This window comes from Falco cherrug, chromosome 5 (genome assembly GCF_023634085.1).
Source record: "Falco cherrug isolate bFalChe1 chromosome 5, bFalChe1.pri, whole genome shotgun sequence".
Lineage (NCBI taxonomy): Eukaryota > Metazoa > Chordata > Aves > Falconiformes > Falconidae > Falco > Falco cherrug.
This window is the reverse complement of record NC_073701.1, coordinates 29962843-29970028: the sequence shown is the minus strand read 5'-3', so window position 1 is coordinate 29970028 and position 7186 is coordinate 29962843. Positions and strand designations below refer to the sequence as shown.

Here is a 7186-nt window from a genome sequence, read left to right as displayed (position 1 = left end):
GCGCCCCGGAGGCTCCGCTGCAGGGGAGCGGCCGCCGCCCGACCGGGAGAGCGGGGCGGGCGCCCTCGCCCCCGGGCCGCCGTTGGTGCCTTCGCCCCGGGTGCGGGGCTCCCTCCCTCCCCCGCAGCAGGGCCCCGTTTCTGGGCGGGTTGCTCTGCCAGCCCCGCATCGCCGCGAGGGGATGGGGACCCTCCCGGCAGCGGGGGCAGCCCCGGTGGTCGAGGGGGCGCGCCCCGGGAGGGCCCGTCCCGCCTGCGCTCCGTGCGCCGCCGTTTCCCCCGGCCCGAGGGCGGTGGCAGCCCGGGCTGCGGCGCGGTGTGGCGGCCCGTGCACCCGCGGCCCCGCACCGCTGGATGCGGGCAGGGCGGGGTGAGGCCCCCTCTCCCCGCGCATCTTCCTCATTCTTCTTATTTTCCTTCCGCGCGGTTTAGAACGCAGCTGAGGGCCGCCGCAGGGCGCACGCCGCAGGTGGCCGGCGGGGCTTGGCACGGAGGCAGGGCCTGGGCCGCCCCGCAGCAGGACACCTCGGCCGAGTCTGCGGGGAGGTGGGCCCCGACGTACGGGCCAAGGGGGCCCCGCCGCCAGCAGAGACCTGCCCGGGCAGCGGCGGCTGACGTGTTACGGGGCACCTGGACACTGTGTTGTGCAGGACTTCACCTCCTTGGCCTGCCTAGAGAAGGCGCTTCAAAACAAACGGGCGTCCTCTGAAATCGCTGCATGTCAAGTTACTTGAAGTAGTCCCGTGAAGGATTTCAGATATATCCCTGAATCTCTAGGAAGGTGTGTGGTTTCTGAATGAGGCCAGGGAAAGGAGAGCACTGGGTAGCTGTATGAAAGATGAAAGTGTAGAATACAACCTCTAACAAGTATTATATAACCTGATGGCATCTTCCTAGAACCAGAAATCCTTTTTTAAGTTATTCCATTGGGAGTCAGGCTGTAGCTTTCTGGACACATTGATTTCCTGGACAGAGCTTGGTATTCAAAGTGCGCTGATTCACTTTGTCTAATAAAGGTAATATGTTTTTGAGTAGGTTTCTCTACTGCAAGGGTCAGGAATGCTTGATATACATAAAAAGGTGGTTTCAAAATCCCTTGGTATGGCATGTGCATCCTGAGTGCTATGTTGTTCATCAGCTGATTTCATTTACAGATCACTAAATACAGTATGATACAGCAGTTGGGATTAGCAGCCAAAATAGAGAAGAGAGGAACTGCCAGCAAAGGAGAAGGTAATGCATAACATAACAAAGATTCAGTAACAGCCAACTAGAAAATGGCAAAAGGGAAATGTGACTTGTTAGATTCACAACCAGCCAGGTCCCCAGTCCACTGGAATCCCTGGGTTTGGAAAAAGGTAAAACCATTTATTTTAATACCCGGTGCATCTCTGTGGTTAATGAACATAATGGTACTGGTATTTATGGAGAGATTGCTCAAGCTCTTTGTGATACCAAGAGCAAAAGAAAAGAAAACAAACTAGGAAAAGAAGTGGAGGGGAAAGAGTGATGTAAAAAGTGAAAGCCACATGATTAGAGGAAGAAATGGATTCCTTACTGAATTTGTTACTGAGCTTGGGGAATGGCTTGTTTCATTTTCAGAAGTATTCAGCAACAAAGCATAGAACAAGAGAACATAGAATTTAAAGCCCAGTGTGTTTAGACTTCCAGTGCTTCCTCAGTATTCAGGCTACAGTTTTGCTTCCAGATGCTCCCTGCTTCAGCAAAGCAGCAGCTTTACTTGTCAGTCAGGAAAGCAGGCCATGAAAATCAAGTGACAGTGCTTAAAATAGAATGCCTTTTGCTCCAGAATCTCAAAATGCAACAAAAGACGTTCATAAAGTAAGTCTCCCTTCACAATGCTCTGTAAAAGGCAGCAATATTACACTTCCCCCCACCCCCCCACCCCCCCCAAGAAAAGAAGTACAGGAAGCTTAAAACATTTCTGACTCTCAGTAAAGACCTCCTTATAAACAGCATATACCAATGTAAGCATTCTTTCAAAGATTTGCATGTGTTTTTTCTCCTTCCCTTTCTGTATTTGTGAGATTGCTTTCAGTGAGGGAAAAATAGGCTGGCACTGGCCATGATCTTTCAGTACAAACGGGTAGTAGCTACTATGCCTGTGTCAAGCTCCACATGCAGCAATCTGAGAATGGATCTGTATTTATACAACAGTAACATTTATATGCCTGATGCCCTTTCATAGGCAAGAAGAGCAAGCCAAGAGAAGATAAAATATTTTCCCTTGGCTTCCTTAAAAAAAACAAACCCTTTTTTTGTTTAACTTTGATTCTTCTTTCTCTGTTTACCTGTGTGTGTATACATGTGTGGGTCTGCCCTCTTATTCCAAGTAATAACTTTCCTTTACCTGTGTAAGTCAAACTCAACACCAAGGCAGAGCTTTCAGGAATACTAAAATCTTACCAGATATGTGAAAGTGTGCAGAAAAGAGAAAGGTGCTACTGAACTATAACCTCAGCACGTACTAATCGATGGAGAGTGTACATAGCAAACAGATAATATGAATAATGCAACTGGCTGAAGGTTTAAACTGGTTTCATATATTGTGAGACATCAGGGAACACAACCATAAGCCATAAAAGCACTACTAGTTTTACTTCTGGAGCTTTTGTGGTTTGTGTTATTTTTTATGATATAATCAGGTTTTATTTAATGTCCTGTGTTACTCCTAGGTCTCTCTGAGTTTTGTTAATTCCCTGGAAATTCCACGAGAGCAGAATTTGGAGAAATTTCGTCCTGGGAGTACTGGGCCATATCTTCTACAGCAAGATATTTTGTTGCTTCTATCCTTTCTAGGTTGCTTTGCCTGTAGTTTTTGTCATCTTTGGTATGTCTTTATTCTCCTAAACTGGTATTAATGGCAGATTTCATTAGCATTTTCTTAACTCTCTTGGTTTTTGTCACTTTATTTCATCTATCAAACATGATCCCTGGAGAATCCCATTAGGCAAGTCATCATAAATTAAAACTTTATCTTTTGTTATTCTTTGTTTAAGGTTCTGCAGCCTATTTTAGATCTGTTAGAAATGCCTTTCATATCCCACCCCATCCTATCATTCCTCTCAGAGTAATTTTCAATTAATTTTTAATCCAGAGGCTTGGCTGGTCAGGATAGTTAGTGAGGGTATGAATTCATAGCACACCAATGCTCATTCATCTTAGTCCACCCACAGCCTGATACCCAGTACTTCCTATTGGCGTGGCCCATCTCGAGCCTGAGGGACAGCCGACGGCAAGTGCTGGGCAATGCAACTGGGGAAGAATTAAGGGCATCCGAATAGAATGCTTACCGTCCATACAGTGAAAAATAGCTTAGTTCAGCTTGTCTTTTAACACTGCTGGCATCTGGTAGAAATTACGAGTAGCTGATTCCATCGGCAGAGAGCCTACAGAAGCTGAGATTTATTCTGGCTATATAGGTTATAACGTACAGTTGAGACTGAGGAGGCAGATAGATAACATAAGCTTCAAGCTGTAAACGTCATTGCATACAACGTGCAGATGGCCATGCACATCCTTTTTGGCTTACTGAAAAGCACAAACTCGCTATAGCTTTTTGTGCTGGCTATAATAGATCTCAACTGACTGATACTATTTTAAATGAGGGCTATGTGCCTAAGTGCTTAAATCTGCATGGCATATATTCAAACCGACCCTCTCCCACAGCCTTCTGTGCTTCAGAAGATATGAAGGGAGTCCGATTCACTGGTGAGATACAGAATAAAGAGATATTATTAATCCTTTATTATATTTTCTTCTTAGTAGATGTCTTTCGTGTGTAGGTGTGAATGGATGTGTAGGAGAGAATTGATTTTGACAGGAGTAGGGTGAAATGCAGGTGGAGGGGTGTCCAGGATCACTGGGAATGGAGAACTGCTTTCTTGCAAAAATGTCAGCCCAGAAGAAATCACAAAGATAGAAAGGAGAGAAAGAAGAAGAAGGATCTTTGAGCAAGCGAGATTTGCAGAACAAAGTGAGAACATTCATTCAGATCCCTACAGTGAAAGAAGTGGTAATTCAACTGCAAAAACACCAGTTCATAGTAACACATGCTTTTATTATTGCATAATTACTGATTGCTGGGTGTTTGAAAATGTGCTGACATCAAAAAGAATCTTGTAACGTACTACTGGTCTAAATAGACCTTTGTCTTTATAAACAATAATTGGAGATCAATCATTAGTCAGTAAGCACCTACCCTATCTATACAGCCAGAGTGAGAACTGGTAAATAAATGACAGGGCAACAGGGAATCGACAACCTGGCCAAGTTATGTGTGACCATGCTTCAGAGTCTGCTGAAGACTTACAATCACCCCCACCCCTGCAACACTTGAAGTTTAACATCGCTAGAGTTGGAAAAGTAACGTAGCCTTTTTGCCTTGTCTAAGGCATTTTTGCCTTGCACAGTAAACTCGCTAGTGATATGGTCTGAGTCCCTTTTCTGCTAAGATACCTACATGAGCTCCATGAACTGCTGAGGAAAGGGGTGGATCCAAAATGATGAAAACCACCGGGGTTAACATGTATAATATTGAAGATATTGAAAACATGTAGATACAAAATTGCATGTATTTATCTTTACTCACATTCTGTATCTTACATTGTAAGCCCATTGGGTCAGGTGACCGCTGATACTGTTTTCCACTGAATGTGGTGGATTCAAGTTCCTGCTTTACAGTAATTAAACAAGAAGCATAGTAAGATGAGATGGAAAAAAACCTAAAAAAACAGTAAACAAGAACTTGATAGATCTTGAACACTTCATATTTATTGTACATTAAATAAAACAATTTCAGGTCAGTTGAGAGACTGGTGGGTTGGATTTAGGAAACCAAAACTTCTAAAGGAAGATATGTTTAGCTTAAATGATCATTAAGTAACATATTAATTCATCATAACGTATTAATTACGTTATAGTAAAACCATATTGTTAAACAATTATCAGGTGAATAAGGTACATTATCAAAGAGGTATGTATTCCAAGGGTCTTATTGCACAGCTACTGGCTAATCCATGTACTTTCAGTCTGAGAAAAGTATGCTTTGTACCACCAAGTACAAACTCTGACTGCCTCCTGGTGTTTATTACACAGCTTCTCCTCTTTCCTCATCAAAAAACAGACCACAACATCAAACAGAAAATAAAGCTGAACATTACAAAATGTGTGTTGTCTTCAGATCATTTAATTTCAACCTCAAAGCAATCCATGCGTATTCTTTCTTTTCAGTAAGAGCAGGTAGGAAAAACAAAACAACAAGTAAGAAACAAAAAAAAAGGGGGGGGGGGGGGGGAGGGGGCAAGAAAATGCCCAGCCACACGTTTGTTCTGTCATTGCAGGAACTAAAATGCTGTTGTTCTGCTACCGCTTTCCAGTGCAGTGGGAGGAAACACTGTGGACGGACTTTCACTTCCCCTCAGTTTTGTTTGCCTGTACTTCACGCATATATGAAGCAATGATATGTGGAGGCACTCCATCCATCAGTAGTCTGAAGTATGAAAGCCCACCTACAAACAAGGAATGAGACAATCTTCAGGCTCAAAGTCCCTGGAGCAACAGCTTTGTACCTTTATTTTCTGGTGTAAGTGACAAAGATTTAGTCCATATTGCATAATTCATTTTGAGATGTGATAAAATTCATCCCTGTTCAAAACTTCATCACGAGAATTAACCATTATTTAATCTCTGTACTATGAAGAACTTTCCTGTCCTCTTGCATAGGGTGAATTTCATTTCTTGGGTGTCATGTATTCAGTCATTTATCTCACCCCTTGCAATAATCTATGATAAGCTTCACCTCAAATAACCCTCCTAGATTTCCATCAGGCTGGGTGGAGGATAGTCAGAGATGGAAGTCAGTTCAGAGGGAACAATGTAGAAAACACCTGACTGTGATGAGTTGTGGAAAACATGCAGAGACATTCAAATTATTCTAGAGTTGAGACTTAAAATGGTTTATAAGGATTTAGCAAAATATTTACCATGTTGCTTGAAAATATCAGGTAGGATGACATGTGAAAGAATTGTATGAAGAAAAGCCAGGGGTTTAGATATAGGTGCCTTTAGAGTCCAGAGGGGGGTGATGAAACTCAAAACTTTCATCTGCTGGGGAAGTCTGAAGAATGATTTTGGATTCAGTTTTGCATAAGAAATAGGCCACATGTAATCACCTTGGATCCAGGTGCTTATCTGCCTGAAAGCTCTAGAGTTTTCCCAGGGCTTGAAGCTATTGGTGCGTGATCTCAAAGCTGTGGGAGGTCCTGCACCAATCCATAGGGGAGACTTACTCTGTGCTTGTGGCCAGCATCTTCCTTAGCTGCAGCAGTGAGTGCCCATGCTCACAAGCCCCGCTGACAAATAGAGGCCTCTCATATTCAGTGCTTCCTCCAGCCCTGCCAAAATGTTGTCTCCTTTCTCTGTGAAAGGAAACTCTTTTCTTTCTTTCTTTTTTTTCCCCTCCATTTTCCAGTTTTGTGATGGTTGGAGTCAATATTCATGGAACAGGTATCAGAAGTACCATTCCCAGAATTTTAGGACTATGTGCTTTATGACTGTGGCTTAGCCACCATGAGTAAAAAACTGAACCAAACCTATTTTAAATCACTGCTATAGCAGAAACCTGGGTGTTCTGGAAAAAGGGACAAGGCAAAAAAATTCTGAAGAATGTTTAATAATTTTAGCAATCCAAGACAATTTTCAGTGCCCAGAAAAACATGTGTGTAGTGTCTTAACACACCAGCCGGGGCACCCCCAATAATCCTACTGATGTAGAAGCGGTAACTGAATACAAATAGTCCAAATTAGGAGTGAAATGTCATGCCATTGAAAAAAAAAATTAACGGTAAATAAACACATGGGCATTTCTGTTAATTTCATGGAAATCAAATGACATTTTGAAGGAACAATGGGGAAAAGATAAATATTTTGCTAAAAACGTTTCCCAAGGCAAAGGGTGGCATTTCTTGTAAGCAAGCTACATACCGTTACCATTCCTCTTACAGATCTGCATGAGTATTGTGTTCTGCAAGTTGCAAAACCACCCACTGATCACTGCACTTACCTTCTGAGCCTTTTCTGGAACACACCAAAAGCTCTAAAGCAAAAGTACACTGCCAGAATGAAGATATCGCTGTCTCTGAATACTTCTGCTAAATGCAACTGAG

The 7186-nt window shown here is 43.2% G+C and overlaps 1 protein-coding gene and 1 long non-coding RNA gene across 2 annotated transcripts in view; one reads left to right on the top strand and one right to left on the bottom strand.

Annotated features, from left to right (window-relative positions):
* The first annotated feature begins 215 nt into the window (after window positions 1–215).
* Window positions 216–5186, top strand: LOC114014734 (uncharacterized). Its single transcript, XR_008732366.1, has 3 exons — window positions 216–780; window positions 1154–1232; window positions 2696–5186. It is a non-coding gene; the product is annotated as an uncharacterized LOC114014734 (long non-coding RNA).
* The window catches only part of MYBPC1 (myosin binding protein C1), a 91698-nt gene continuing 86408 nt past the window's right edge, over window positions 1897–7186 (bottom strand). Inside the window, exon 34 of the mRNA XM_055711171.1 lies at window positions 1897–5530. The gene's annotated coding sequence lies outside the window, so the exon portion shown is untranslated. The remainder of the gene's footprint in view (window positions 5531–7186) is intronic.